Below are 17140 nucleotides of genomic sequence, written 5' to 3'. Positions count from 1 at the left end.
AGTTTACCCAGGTAAAATGAATATAATCTTCATAAGTAATTTACCCAGGTAAAATGAATATAAAATTGATAAGTAATTTACCCAGGTAAAATAAACATAAACTTGATAAGTAATTTACACAGGTAAAATGAATATAAACATAATAAGCAGTTTACCCAGGTAAAATTAATATAAACATTATAATCAATTTACCTAAGTAAAATGAATGACACCATTACTAATTATTCAAATACTGTTAAAAAGAAAAACAAAATAAGCCTGATACGGTGTCCAAAGTAGTTAGAGCGTCTGTCTCGGATAACTCGGATGCAGGGGTGGGACTGGTTCGAACCCCGGCCGAGTCATGCTAAAGATGCCAAAGATAATAATAAAAGATGCCTCGCTAAATTGAAATAATAGCGATATGACTGAATCATATTTGGTGCTACGTTAAAAACCCAAATATTAACAGACAAAATTGAAATTAAAAGGCTGCTTATACGATAAACATGTATGCCTATCTACTCAATGCCTTTTAAAACTTTGATCTGTATGACGAGTCATCGACTTTAAGCCTGTTAAAAACTATAAACGTTAAGGCTTGAAATAAAGTTGCTTATTATTTTCATTTAGTTGTCATTTTTGCCAAAGCACATCGTCTGAAAAGCTTAAACTTATCTATTTTCCATCGATTGCAAAATAAGTTCTTACAACTTACATTAATCACTCTCGCTGACTTCCTGGGTTGAACCAGTACTACACAATGTGGATTAATGTGGAGCCAGTACTAATCAATGTGAATTAATGTAGATCCCGTTCTAAGCAATGTGGATTAATGTAAAGCCAATACAAAGCAATGTGGATTAAGGTAAAGCCAGTTATATGCAATGTGGATTAATATAGAATCAGTATTAAGCAATGTGTATTAATGTAGAGCCAGTACTAAGCAATGTGGATTAACTTAAAGCAAGTACTAAGCAATGAGGATTAATGTAGAGCCAGTACTAAGCACTGAGGATTAATGCAAAGCAAGTACTAAACAATCATGATTAATGTAAAGCCAGTACCAAGCAATGTAGATTAATGTAAAGCCAATACAAAGCAATGTGGATTAAGGTAAAGCCAGTTATATGCAATGTGGATTAATATAGAATCAGTATTAAGCAATGTGTATTAATGTAGAGCCAGTACTAAGCAATGCGGATTAACTTAAAGCAAGTACTAAGCAATGAGGTTTAATGTAGAGCCAGTACTAAGTAATGTGGATTAACTTAAAGCAAGTACTAAACAATCAGGATTAAAGTAAAGCCAGTACCAAGCAATGTGGATCAATGTAGAGCCAGTACTAAGCAATGTGGATTCATGTAGAGCCAGTACTAAGCAATGTGAATTAGTGTAGAGCCAGTAATAAGCAATGTGGATTAATTTAGAGCTAGTACCAAACAATGTGTATTAATGTAGAGCCAGTACTAAGCAATGTGGATTAATGTAGAGCTAGTACTAAGCAATGTGGATTAATATATAGCCAGTACTAAGCAATGTGGATTAATGTAGAGCCAATATTACTCAATGTGTATTAATATAAGCCAGAACTAAGCAATGTGGATTAGTGTAGAGCCAGTACTAAGCAATGTGGATTCGTGTAGAGCCAGTATTTAGCAATATACATTAGTGTAGAGCCAGTAATAAGCAATGTGGATTAATGTAGAGCCAATATTATGCAATGTGTATTAATATAAGCCAGTACTAAACAATGTGGATTAATGTAAAGCCAGTACCAATCAATGTGGATTAATGTAGAGCCAGTTCAACGCAATGTGCATTAGTGTACAGCTAGTAATAAGCAATGTGGATTAATTTAGAGCTAGTATCAAACATTGTGTATTAATGTAGAGCCAGTACTAAGCAATGTGTATTGATATATAGAGCCAGTACTAAGCAATGCGGATTAATTTAGAGCTAGTTCTAAGCAATGTTGATTAATGTAGAGCCAATAATAAGCAATGTGCATTAATGTAGAGCCAGTACCAAACAATGCGTATCAATGTAGAGACAGTACTAAGCAATGTGGATTCATTTAGAGTTAATACTAAGTAATGTGGATTAATGTGGAGCCAGTAATAAGCAATGTGCATTAATGGAGTGTCAGTACTAAACAGTGTGGATTAATGTAGAGCCAGTATTAAGGAATGTGCATTAATATAGAGCAAGTACTAAGCTATGTGGATTAGTAAAGAGCCAGTACTAAGCAATGTGGATTAATGTAAAGCCAGTACCAAGCAATGTGGATTAATGTAGAGCCAATAGTAAACAATGTGGACTAATGCAGAGCCAGTACTAAGCAATGTGGATTCGTGTAGAGCCAGTATTTAGCAATATACATTAGTGTAGAGCCAGTAATAAGCAATGTGGATTAATGTAGAGCCAATATTACGCAATGTGTATTAATATAAGCCAGTACTAAACAATGTGTATTAATGTAGGGCCCGTATTAAGCAATGTGGATTAATGTAAAGCCAGTAGCAATCAATGTGGATTAATGTAGAGCCAGTACTAAGCAATGTGCATTAGTGTACAGCTAGTAGTAAGCAATGTGGATTAATTTAGAGCTAGTACCAAACAATGTGCATTAATGTAGAGCCAGTACTAATTAATGTGAATTAACATATAGAGCCAGTACTAAGCAATGTGGATTAATTTAGAGGTAGTTCTAAGCAATGTGGATTAATGTAGAGCCAATAATAAGCAATGTGCTTTAATGTAGAGCCAGTACCAAACAATGTGCATTAATGTAGAGCCAGTACTAATTAATGTGAATTAACATATAGAGCCAGTACTAAGCAATGTGGATTAATTTAGAGTTAATGCTAAGTAATGTGGATTAATGTAGAGCCAGTAATAAGCAATGTGCATTAATGGAGTGTCAGTACTAAACAATGTGGATTAATTTAGAGCCAGTAATAAGCAACGTGTGTTAATATAAAGCCAGTACTAAGCTATGTGGATTAATGTAGAGCCAGTACTGAGCAAAGTGGATTAATGTAGAGTCAGTAATAAGCAATGTGGATTAATTTAGAGGTAGTACCAAACAATGTGTATTAATGTAGAGCGAGTACTAGGCAATGAGGTTTAATGTAAAGACAATACGAAGCAACGAGGAGCAATGTAAAACAGTACTAAGTAATGTGGATTTATGTAAAGCCAGTACCAAGCAATGTGGATTCATGTAGAGCCAGTACTAAGCAATGCGGGTTGATTCAGAGCTAGTACTAATCAATGTGGATTAATGTAGAGCCAGTAGTAAACAATGTGCATTAATATAGAGCCAGTATTAAGCAATGTGGATTAGTAAAGGGCTAGTACCAAGCAATGTGGATTAATGTAAAGCCAGTGATAAGCAACGTGCATTAATATTAAAACAGTACCAATCAATGTGGATTCATGTAGAGCCAGTACTAAGCAATGTGCATTACTGTAGAGCCAGTAATAAGCAATGTGGATTAATTTAGAGCTAATACCAAACAATGTGTATTAATGTAGAGCCAGTACTAAGCCATGTGGATTAATGTAGAGCTATTACTAAGCAATGTGGATTAATGTAGGGCCAATAATAAGCAATGTGCATTAATGTAGAGCCAGCACCAAACAATGTGTATTAATGTAAAGCCAGCACTAAGCAATGTGGATTAATTTAGAGCTAATACTAAGCAATGTGGATTAATGTAGAGCCAGCATTAAGCAATGTGTATTAATATAAAGCCAGTAATAAGAAATTTGTATTAATATAGAGCCAGTACTAAGCAATGTGGATTAATGTAGAGTCAGTACTAAGCAATGTGGATTAATGTAGAGTCAGTACTGAGCAATGTGAATTAAAGTATAGTCAGTACTAAGCAGTGTGGATTAATGTAGAGGCAGTACTAAGCAATGTGCATTAATGTGGAGCCAGTAATAAGCAATGTGGATTCATTTAGAGCTCGTACCAAGCAATGTGGATTAATGTGGAGCCAGTACTAAGCAATGTCGTTTAATGCAGGTCCAGTACTAAGCAATGTGGATTAATGTAGGGCCAGTATTAAGCAATGTGGAGTAATGTAGCGCCAGTGCTAAGCAATACCGATTAATGTAGGGCCAGTATTAAGCAATGTGGATTAATGTAGAGCCAGTATTAAGCAACGTGGATTAATGTAGAGCTATTACTAAGCAATGTGGATTAATATAGGGCCAGTATTAAGCAATGTGGATTAATGTAGCGCCAGTACTAAGCAATGCAAATTAATGTAGAGCTAGTACTAAGCAATGTGGGTTAATGTAAAGCCAGTAGTAGACAATGTGGATTAATGTAGGGCCAGTATTAAGCAACGTGGATTAATGTAGCGCCAGTACTAAGCAATACGGATTAATGTAGGGCCATGTGTTAAGCAATGTGGATTAATGTAGAGCCAGTATTAAGCAACGTGGAATAATATAGAACTAGTACTAAGCAATGTGGATTAATGTAGGGCCAGTATTAAGCAATGTAGATTAATGTAGGGCCAGTACTAAGCAATGTGGATTAATGCAGAGCCAGTATTAAGCAATGTGGATTCATGTTGAGCCAGTACTAAGCAGTGTGGTTTAATGAAAGTCCAGTACTAAGCAATGTGGATTAATGTAGGGCCAGTACTAAGCAATGTGGATTAATGTAGAGCCAGTACTAAGCAATGTGGATAATTATCTTCCTCAAGGATAATTAACATTGCCACGGCGAGAATCAAATACACTAGTTCTCGATCAGGAATCCAAGTTATACCACAATGCCACGCTTTCCATTGCATAATGTTGTTTGATTTGATCTCAAATATATTCATTGGTTGTGGAGATATTGATGCCAACCGATGTAATACATTTAGAAACAAACTATGGGAACATGCTATCGCGTGATTTCTCAGAATGACGTTGACTTCCTTATGACATGTCCTTCCAGGCTTTACAAGTACAAGCTGAGACAGAAACACAAACAACGACGCCGCAAACGCCACCTCCGCATAAACGCTGATATCTAACATGCACATTTTAGGCATCACAACATGAACAGCTTGAGGTCAAAATTTAGAGGGATCCAATTTTATCTGTGACGAGTCATAGTAGTATAGGATTTTATGGAAAAGTTAATTTTCTATAGGAAGAATTATGAGCGGGGGTCGCTATTCTATGGGGTCGATTTACTACAGAGTATATATATATATATATATATATATATATATATATATATATATATATATATATATATATATATATATATATATATATATATATCTGTATGTGTGATTATGTATATATATATATATATATATATATATATATATATATATATATATATATATATATATAAACTGAATAAGCATGAACGCTAGAAAAAAGCGCATGATCCACGTATAAGCCGACCGATATGTCCGTGACGATTTCATATAATGCACGCGGTAAGTTCCAAATGCATTTATTTATAATTTATATTAACTTATATTAGCAGAAATTACCCGTATGGGGTTTGCGTGTATGATTATCAAATAGAAATGGTAAAAAATTTGTTTGAAAAGTCATGACATGTATTTAATTTTCCGTTTTCTTATTGTTTCTACCTAATTAAGTTTCTGTATAACTTGATCGTACGATGACAAGAATTGAGCATTTGTGGGTTGCTATAACACTACCTCTCCCTTTTCACTCAGTTATTGTTTGTTTATGCGTTGTTTGCATTACATTTCTTACCAGTCCATCAGTAATTACATTGTTTTATTTTGCCTTGAAATTGTAAGTACCTAACTCATTAAAATGTCATCCCAGCATGTCAACAGCAAACAACAGAGTTTGATTCAACGTTCGCAAATAGGCTTGCAAGCCTATTTACATAATGGCTCCTTCGCATGTTCATTGTAGTTTGGAACAAACGCGGAATGACGTACATTAAGCTGCATGATGTACATCCTTTGGATTCGAATCATGGGCACCACTGCAATACACTTTAATGATATAACAAATGAAGTTTGAGAAATAATGCTTTGAAAACTATGCTAATACCGAAACAATTGAGTTGTAGTTAGCTTTGATTTAAGCGATTTTACACCCTCTTTTACCAAACTATGGTAATCGTGTTAATATTACGGAATGAAAGGCAATTACATATCCAAATACATGTACAGTATAGTTGCCGATTAAAATTCCCTCTTAATTCATGACAGTTTCAGGTTTTAATGACTAACTGTTTTGCTCTTGGAAAACAAAAAACAATTCCGCTAATTATAAACAAGGGAGACGCAGAAAGATCCAGCTTTCGGATATGTGGAAACTTAAGATTTGGTTCAGCGAAAGCACAAGGTAAAATAGATAGAAGATGATCTTAGTTGATCTATATTCATGGTTTTAGCCTTTCTTGTTAACATTCTTTCATGAACATGTAACAATTATGCTGGTTATTTGCCTTGCAGAGGTAAACGTGTGTACCTTTTCATAAAGATAACCTCAATTTGCAGCGTCGCTTATATCACTGAAAAAGAGGTGCTCGTGAGCGCCTAGGTCAACGAAGCTGAAACAGTTGTTACCGGCTAGATGAAATGTTATCTTGAAGGATGCGATTTGGTCAAAACAATGAAGAAAGCAAAATCTACATCTGATATGCTTGGGAACAAACAAGGATTAAAATAAGGCTAAGCACGATGTGTACTCTGTAAGAACTGTACATTATAGCACAGCCTGGTCTCCCGGGTAAACTCGAAATGCCCCGTGTGTCATGGAATTGTACAAATCCCTTCATTTATCAAATACATGTACTCGGGTTTCATTTTTTTTAGTACAACTATACCCGAGGGTGATATTATGTATATTGTACAATATTTTCAAACAGTGAGTTCGGTTCATCCTATGCCGCACGTGCAAAGTGCTTTCGATGGGAAGATCCGAATAGTTCCAGCGTACAGACGATGTTTGGGGACATCGTCTGTGTATAAATGCCTCACCGTAAGACTACTTCTACACATTACGGAACGTCTTGCCAGTGAGCAGTCTACTTTAAGGACTATGCCACCTTGCAAACAACCATACAGATTTTAAAAAAGTCATATTATTTTATGATGTATACAAGCTTCTAAATAAAATTATAGAATCGCGAATAAGATTAGAGATAAGCGTGGGGAGTAGAATCTAAATAACTGCTATATACAAATGACATCATAGATAAGAAAATATACTCTGAACTAACACACTTTATCAACGAAATTATGAAAACCTTTAAAAATGATACGCAGACCTTATTTTTTTTAATATGACACATAAACAGAAACATACAGGACGCGATAAGTATAAACTCTCCTATAGAATTTATCCTAAAGGAGCTTCTCTGTATAGTTTTGTAACTGTAATTTTGTAACTATATTCTTATATCCAGATTGTATAAATAACTATAACTATTCATATACATTTAAAACATATTCCGAATAAAAGAAAACAATGCATTCATGTTATATGATATACAAACAGAAACAGACACCATGCGAGAGGTTTATAATAATAATATTCGCTGCATCGTTTTTGCAACTGTAATTTTGATATTCTCTATCAACATAATGATTAATTTGATACTAATAAAATAATACACTAAAAAACACTGAATACCTCGTAGAAACTAATACAAGCAATAACATCGATAGGCACGAAAATAACAAACACAGTTGCACAGGGATTGGCCTTACTGTTTAAGGAGCATATGATGGTACGATGCCTAAGCTAAGTGGCTCACGCGAGGTAGCACCGATCGTATTGGTTCTCCCCAAAGGTAGGGTTAAATTATAAAAAGTACGAAAACACAAAACGGGGTTACATATACAATTCACGAGGTATAAAATGCACAATATACACCCACTCAGCAATTAAAGTATTGTTTCTTTCTCCTCTTCAGTATTTTATTCTCAAACTCATACTTTCCTCTTATTTTCTATACACATGACTTTCACAGTAGATAAGGACTCAAAGCATGGGAATGAAATTATTGGCCTTTATGAACAAAAGACTTGAGTTACATGCCACCGCCATAATACCGGACCTCCCTAGCTGGAATTAAGTTTTTCTTTCCATAGGAATCCTTATAAATAAAGACAACTCTAAACATAAATGTGATTATAGAGCCCGTCCATACAAAAAACAAAAACAAACGTTTACATATAGCATACACAGGACATCATAGATCCCTGACAAGGATCACTACGGTAAGGGTAAGGAGCTATATAAACACTAGAGCAGGATTTTTTTTTACAAAACCCTAATCCAAATTAATAATTCTGTCAAAATTATATTTAAATATACACGTACTACATATACTGTGGGGCAACAAAAACACATACAATCATTCAAATGGCAGCACTGGAGCTCCTATGTATGATGGAGTGTGAGAGGGACCACACCAATAACATTTAGGGACTAGCAAATCTTCAGCTATAGAGGTATGTGAGTTATTCATTAATTTATTATGCATAAGTTACAACAATTGTACTACCACGTATATTTTTGTATACTTTATATGTAGCTTCGGGGTCAGTAGTATAAAGCAAATATTTTCTTTTCTTGTTTGTGACTTAGCTAGAGATTTATATTAGCAATATAAAGTAGCATTTTTAAGAAACGTTTAATACCGTTAGATTCTTATCGGGCACGGGTAGATTCACTTCTGAACCTGTTGATTGTTTTGTAATTATTGTGCCGAATAATGTAATTGGTATAGCCTACCGTATATAACGTCATTAAGTTTTATCGTATCTGCCCGTGTCATGCATAGTACACTGTGCTGGATGTATTTTCAGCTGATCGGAGTCGACGCGGTACCAGCTGTAGAGCTAACCACATAAGTTGACCATACTAGCTGTAAAGCTGAACCGTAGCAGCCGTAGAGCTCAGTGAACAGTGTTGCTGGTCTAGTAGAAGGTGATCTGGCGTTGCTGACCGGATTGGTGGGCGCTGATTGCTTGATTGACCAAGGATTTAAATGGTGGTCGGTGACTACCTGGAATACTGACTGTTTGATTGGCCAGTGTGACTATTAACCAAGTGTGCTGGTGACCGAGTGAGTAACTCCATACATTTAATCTTTTAGGCGTGGGTTAATTTTGGGGTTTGTAATAACCAGGGTTTTTGGATTGTAAAGATATTTCGTACGATACCTGTCCCTTTCTTTTCTTCATTTTACTATCTGAGCAAAATACCTCATTTGTCACTTTTTTGAGTGAATTTATATTTACTATTTGAGTAAAACACATAATTCTTTTCGTCGTGTGAAATTGCTGTGAATCATTCACCTTTTTCCTTGTACTGTGTAAGGTCGTTTCTTTTTATTTTCATTGGTTGCATTATTATTAGGTTCGTGCGGATTATGTTAATTTGTTCAATATTTGGATCTTGTACACGCACGTATTATTCATAATTCTTTTCTTATTCAAGTAATTTATCATTAAGCATTGTAACATTCTCACCATCATAAGTGTTATGTTATATATCCGAAATCCAACACGGTTATCTTCTTACACCGTGAATTATGAATTCTGTATTGGCCTTTATTTAGTTTCGTGTTGGAGAAATCAGAACATATGCACATGCTACATAATAACAAATGCAATTTAGAAGGTTATAACAGTTTTGTAAGTGTTGGGACACCATTGATATATTTTTTTGGCATGCATATACGTCTTAGAACACGGAACAAATATTTTCTTTTGTGTCAGATTTGCAGCTATTATGGTAGTCAACAAATAAATCTTCAAAACTGTGAAGCTCTGACCATGGTCATCATATTAGCCGACCCTTCTTCCAGGCTTTTATTCTTTCCTAAATTTTTCGGCTCATACCAGAATATATATATATATATATATATATATATATATATATATATATATATATATATATATATATATATATATATATATATATATATCGATGTTTCTCACTGCCTATTACCTGTTAATTAAAGCTCCTAGAAAGAAATTAATTGCAAATGTGCAAGACATGCACATCATAGTGAATTTGTTTTGTTACGGATTTGATGCATGTTCTCAAAACATAATACAACATACCAACAGTGACGGTTTTACAGCAGCAACGACTTGCAGGATATGCAAGATGGATATTATAATTAGTATATCATAAAACGAGTACAGTATGATAGTAAATGCAGTTTTATTTTGTCAGACAAACATATTCTTTAGGAATTATGGAAACTCTTCGCATTTGAAATAGTTCCAAGATGTATGCTTTGCAGACGATTAGGTGTGTGACGAAACAGGCAATCAGTTTGGTTGTATCGTATAATTGTGTCGGACTTGCATTATCTGGACACATATCACTATAAGCACATTATTTATTGCGGCATGCAGTATTGTGGAAGTGTTGTTAATTTGCTTAGAATTTTGCTGGTAAAAAAATCGAGACAGAATGAGATTTACATAGCTCTATTATATAATCGGTCAGAATCATTTTGCCGTAGAGAATCAAGTATACAGCCCGCAGGCCCATCACTTATTCAGGTCTCTATGCAGTACAGTTTAAAATGGCTGAACAAATATTCAATATTAAATACAAAATACACTTTGTATCTGCAACAAACAAAACGACGACATAAAAAAGTTCAATAATTTAAGGAAACTCCATTACTGCACTTTATATTCAAAGACACTGTGTTCGCTATCCGACTGCAAGTCATGAATGGGATAATGATGTTGCATTTCTATTCTGATATTAGCTGAGTATGTACCTATAATTTATTTCACTTGTAAACATTGACATGCATGCACTCTGTAAGATACGTTGTAAACATTGACATGCATGCACTCTGTAAGATACGTTTACTTCATGATATTGGTTGTTGTAAGTTGCTTTTTGCAAGAAGAATTTAAAATCTAACAAATATAATATGCAACTGTACAAGAATGATTTCCAACCTAACATATATTATATATTAAGCATACCTAGCTGTTTATTTAATGATATCTTATTTTTATGTACAGGTACTATCATCTGTACAAGAATGATTTCCAACCTAACATATATTATATATTAAGCATACCTAGCTGTTTATTTAATAATATCTTATTTTTATGTACAGGTACTATCAACATCTAGTTGTATATCTAATAATATCCTATTTTTATGTACAGGCACTATCATCATCTAGTTGTATATTTAATACTATCTTATTTTTATGTACAGTTACTATCATCATCTAGCGGTATATTTAATAATATCTTATTTTTATATATAGGTACTATCATCATCTAGCCAGGTTACTGTGATTAAAGCCGTTGATATTTTGTAAAAATTAAAATCATCCTCTCTCGGAAATATAATTGAAACAAAATATAGCATATTTTAAATAAAATAACATTTCACTGCGCTGCGGAGAACACAGGGGGCGGTGGCAAATGTGCAATTGATCATGTGTGTTCAGCCTTTTGTCTGGCCTTGACTATCATATCATGCACTCTCAGCAGTACAAGCAACCATCTGGTATTTTCCTCCAGAATATATGACCTAGACATAACTATTTATTGTCTGCTCAAAACGAACTACGACAAAAGAACATCAGATATGACTTGAAAGTACACTTCACAATATATCTTACATCTCTATGTAAACAGAACGCTTTACTGGTATTTCAGTGACGTGAGAAAATGGCATGGGTCATTTTTCTCTTTAGTATAAGATGGTTTGTTTTGTATATTCTTGAATTATATCAGATGTAACAGAATGTGATATATTACGCAAATTTGAATCAGCACGAAACAAAAAACAAAAAAAAAAAAGAACCCCACAAAACAAATACATTTTATTTCCTGCTGAATGTAAGAATGTTTATTTTCTTTCTGGTACCGATGGCGTTTGTGTATGTCTGTTGGAGGGTTGACTCGCTCTAAATATAAGAAATTTAGGTGATGTTATGACGATTAGCAAAATAACTATTATTCGCACAAATATGCCACAAAAACAGCACAGTGAACAGGTTAGGTCATTTTCAAAACTATATATATATATATATATATATATATATATATATATATATATATATATATATATATATATATATATATATAAAAAACACGCGACAGCACATCACATTACCAGACATTACAACATTATGGACCATTTTGGAGTGGGGAGATGGAGGGGCAGGCGGAAGCCCAGGTACTCTTTTAAGCAGATAAATCACTATTGCGTAGATCTTTTTATTAACAATGTATAGATGTAAGTTTCCTCAACAATAAATATAAAATTAAATAAATTAATACAAAGATACGAAAATCGTGAAAATAATGTATCAAATATGGCGCCTATTTCTTCCAAACCAAACTCTTGCATCATTTGAGGATTATATTAACCAATGGATATAGAGAAAGCTTATGGACGAATACCAGTATTCTTTGTACAATTATAAATAATGACTTTTAATTGGTTAGATACAGCAATAATGCCGATAAAATAGCGAAGGAATAAGAAGAAGAGCTCACTGGAACAAATACATTTGTATTCATATGCCACTTATTTTAGTTATATATTGCTTACCTTTATTCCAAGGATGACTCATTCATCAAATAGTCCAACATCGGGCGATTATAAACCCCTTCGTGGGTTTAAGTCCTTTTCAGTACGTGATATGCAATACTTGGCAACTAATAAATTTAGCGGATGGAATATCGACCCACGGGTGGTACAGCTTAGGTTTCCCACATACCCACCGCCACATGCCAGGACTCAAACCCATGTAGGTAGAGGTGAGATGTGTGGGATATGTGAAGGTCATTGCCTTAGACCACTATAGGGGAGTGGACAGGAATGTAATTTAGGCTTAACAGGGTCAATGTCTCATTTCGTTTTAGAACATATGATGCAGCTTATAACAATATCATGCTGCACGCCGACAGGATAATATATTGACATTTCAATGAAGTGCACATAATGGTAGGGGACATATCTCCATGTCATATTTCGATGAAGATATTTTGCTTAGTGCAACCATTAATTGTACCAGATCAAACACAATGTGACATATTCGTGTAGATTTGTACCTGTACGCAAAAATTAGTAATTATTTTCCCGTATTCTTGTTGGTGACTTGGAATACCCCTCTATCATCGTGTGTGTGTGTGTGTGTGTGTGTGTGTGTGTGTGTGTGTGTGTGTGTAGGAGAGTGACATGAAATAAATATAAACAACTCTCTTGTACCTTTCATTATGTAAACAAGAAATCTGTCATTAGGACAAATAAGCCAATAAATCATGATAAAGACCATGTTAGGAAATGAAAACACATTGTAGTATGATGGACCAACTGGTATCTTTAAATATCGCAATCACTATGGTAACTATCTTATTGTTCATAAAGGGTCAGCTTTTATGTCCTTGTCATTAAGTATACAATTAAATATAATGATTATTAAGTCAAAAATTCGTGGATTTTCTCCAAACAAAATATATATGTATGTGCGTATATATATATATATATATATATATATATATATATATATATATATATATATATATATATAGATAGATAGATAGATAGATAGATAGACAGATAGATGGATAGATAGATAGATAGATAGATAGATAGATAGATAGATAGATAGATATATATGGTTTTTAATTCCACGATATTGCGATATTGTCGGGACCTATTGAAGAATTTTAAAGAAATAATATGTTTAACTCGTTTGTAATAAATATGACATCTAACGCAGCACATCTTGCATAAAATGTGACATGATATAATCTCTCTCTCTCTCTCTCTCTCTCTCTCTCTCTCTCATACACACGATAAACACAGAAACAAACTCACAAACCATAGCCGAAAGATATTTCAGGTCAACTCACACGGAAAATGAATATTGATAAAAGTAGTCCACAGTAAGAATACGTGGCAGCTTCAAATCTACCAGAATACGCACACACACACACACACACACACACACATATATATATATATATATATATATATATATATATATATATATATATATATATATATATATATATATATATATATATTTGTCACAATTGACACAATTCAAGTATTCGCTAAATAATCGTTAGATCCGGCATAACAAAGGGAACAATGGCATCCACCACTAAAATAAAAATTATCTTCACTGAAATACAAATACCTTTTTTTCTCTAGACATGCTGATCTAAGATTTGTATTTCTATTACATTGTCAAATGGTATCAGACGTTTATAAAAGAAATGTGGTATATTCTGGCAGCTTTGACCCTGACGGACTTAGATTTTCTTCCTGCCAAACACTTCATGCCATATTGGATGCTTTCAAAGGTGACTAGGAATGCCCTAAAGTTCTAAACGAACACAAGTTTGCCTTGGTATTCACAACATTGTGCAATTTATTGTCACGACAAGTACATCAAATCAAATTAATTTTAATTTCCTTCTCAAAATCTAATTTATTTTCCATCTCGTAGTCTAAATGGACAACGGAACACCCAAGTCCTCATGATCTCTTTAAATTGACTACAGATGGCTTACGTTCTCTGACCATCATAAAATGTTCATACTTCTATATAAAACACGGTATCTTGACTGATCGACATTTTATATTCCATTAGGGCTTTATAACTCTTTAGAAAACATTTCAGTCGATCTGATAAAATAATTATCTAACAACTTTTGAGAACTTGTAACAAATGAAATGAGGTAGAGGTTACTATATGTAGAGCTGTTTCAAGGACCGGCTTTCTTTGCAAAACAGCTGAATAAAAACTGATCTTTCTTACTGTGTCACAATTTCTATCATTTACTTGCCATAGACTGTCTTTAGTTTTTTTGTTTTGGAAAGATAGATTGGCACTTATTCCTACTAAATCGAATGCTTGCGCAACATTGTTTGGGGACAGTGTATCAATGTGGCCGCAAGCAATTACAAGCCTAAATTGAATCTGACGCGTTATTGATGTCCTTTATATGAGTTGTCACTATAGTCATACTTTTGTCGGGCCGTATAGTTTCTGTTTTGACTTGGAAACATAAAGTCGAGTTCCACAGATTTGGAAATTTTGCAAGTAGAGAAATAAGAAGTGTGTGTGTGTGTGTGTGATTTGGATTTTTAACGTTGCTTAAAACAGTTTGTCAGTCATATCGCTACGATGTCTGCAGTGTAACAGTTTATAGTGATGTCTAGCACTGGGACGTCGTGCCGCAGACATGTAGCATGATGTCCCACCCAGTCATAGTATGCTGATAACAGGCCGACCAGTCCTAGCACTAACCTCTTAATGCTAAGTGCCAAGTGAGGAAGCTGTTAGTACCATTTTGATAAGTTCTTTGGTATGACTCGACCGTAGGTCGAACCCACGACCTCCCGCATCCGACGCGGACGCTCGAACCACTAGGCGACACGATGAGATTAAATTATGACGTGTAGAAACACACAGACTTGATCACAGAGATAAAATATCTAGTATTATCTTATCTAAGAAAGTTGTATCTTTTCGGGTAAGAATTAAAAACGACTATTGAGTTTACAAAATAACAAGAAGAGAATCATGAAGCTAATGGACTGTGAAGTAAGCGCACCCTTGATTGTGAGCTCTCTGGGGCGCGTACTTGTGAGTTTGGGTGGGGGTAGGGGATTCAACATTCCATTACAGAGTTGCACGGTGCAATTAAAATCAAAGCTGTACAACTAATTAATTTGACGTCAAAGCCCGGCGTGGCAACCATATAATGGTTAACGGTTTTAATTAGTTTATTAGCCTATATGTACGATCAATAATTCAGCTGTATGTAAGTATGTATGTATGTATGTATGTATGTATGTATGTATGTGTGTGTGTGTATGTATGTATGTATGCATGCATGCATGCATGCATGCATGCATGTATGTATGTATGTATGCATGCATGTATGTATGTATGTATGTATGTATGTATGTATGTATGTATGTATGTATGTATGTATGTATGTATGTATGTATGTATGTATGTATGTGAGTGTGTTGTGTGTGTATTTGTATGTATGCATGTATGTATGTATGTATGTATGTATGTATGTCTGTGTGTGTATGTATGTATGTATGTATGTATGCATGCATGCATTTATGTATGTAGTGTTTCTGCATGCGTGCATGCGTGCGTATGTATTATGTATGTACGTTAATCTATCTAGCCATTCAACTTCCTCTCTTTTATACTCTACTTTTTCTTTTCTTTAAAACAATTCAAATTACGTAATTAATCACTGATGTGAATTTCTTAATTGAATGACAAAAAACTACAGATCATATAGCCCTTTATACTGGATAGATTGATTGGGGATTTGATACTTATACTGAATAGGTTTGATTGGGAATAATGATAATTATACTCAGGAAATGTCTTCGGATCATTTTGGCGGGGCCACCTTTATTTACCCGCCTGGCCCCTATGAGAACGGCATTTGGAAATAAACCTTTAAACAAGTTTAATATGAAAATGAACTTAAAACGTTATTCCATTGCTTTCTTTCTATACATATATTTTTAAAAATACTAACACGCGTGGACCTTGTGACCGCAGGGTCCGATTGGGGATAATGAATAGATTGATTAGGGGTATGGCTGATTATACTGGATGGGTTGATTGGGGATATTGGATTGGATGAGTGGGGATATGGATTATTGTACTGGGTAGGTTGACTAGGTGATCAGTATAAAAGACTAGGAGTCGACTCCACTTAAAGTCATATAAAGTTATAGAAGGTCACGTACATCATTTAGCGCTTATTTTTTTAAATGATACAGATCTGTGATATGAAAAATTGTATCACCTGCGTGAACGATTAATGCAAAAATAAACAAAAGGGTTGATTTCGAGGTTCGTATCTGTCAGATATGCTAATCTGAGTATGTTTGTTAAATAGATCTCACTATGTACACAAATCGGTGAACATTTTCTTTTCCCACAGTTACCATAAAACTTAACTACATGGTTCAGAATTTGATTTCAAGAATAATTCATTTACTTTATTTACTATAAACTGTAAGGGTGGGTACCAGGTAAAATTTGTGCCGTTGTATATCTTGCTATTTCAGGGTATACCACAATTATATTAGAGACCAACAATTTCACAGTATACCGCAATTATATTAGAGACCAACAATT

Source organism: Sinohyriopsis cumingii, unplaced genomic scaffold (genome assembly GCF_028554795.1).
Source record: "Sinohyriopsis cumingii isolate HCF-2022 unplaced genomic scaffold, ASM2855479v2 utg001397l, whole genome shotgun sequence".
Classification (NCBI taxonomy): domain Eukaryota; kingdom Metazoa; phylum Mollusca; class Bivalvia; order Unionida; family Unionidae; genus Sinohyriopsis; species Sinohyriopsis cumingii.
This window is presented reverse-complemented; position numbering follows the sequence as displayed.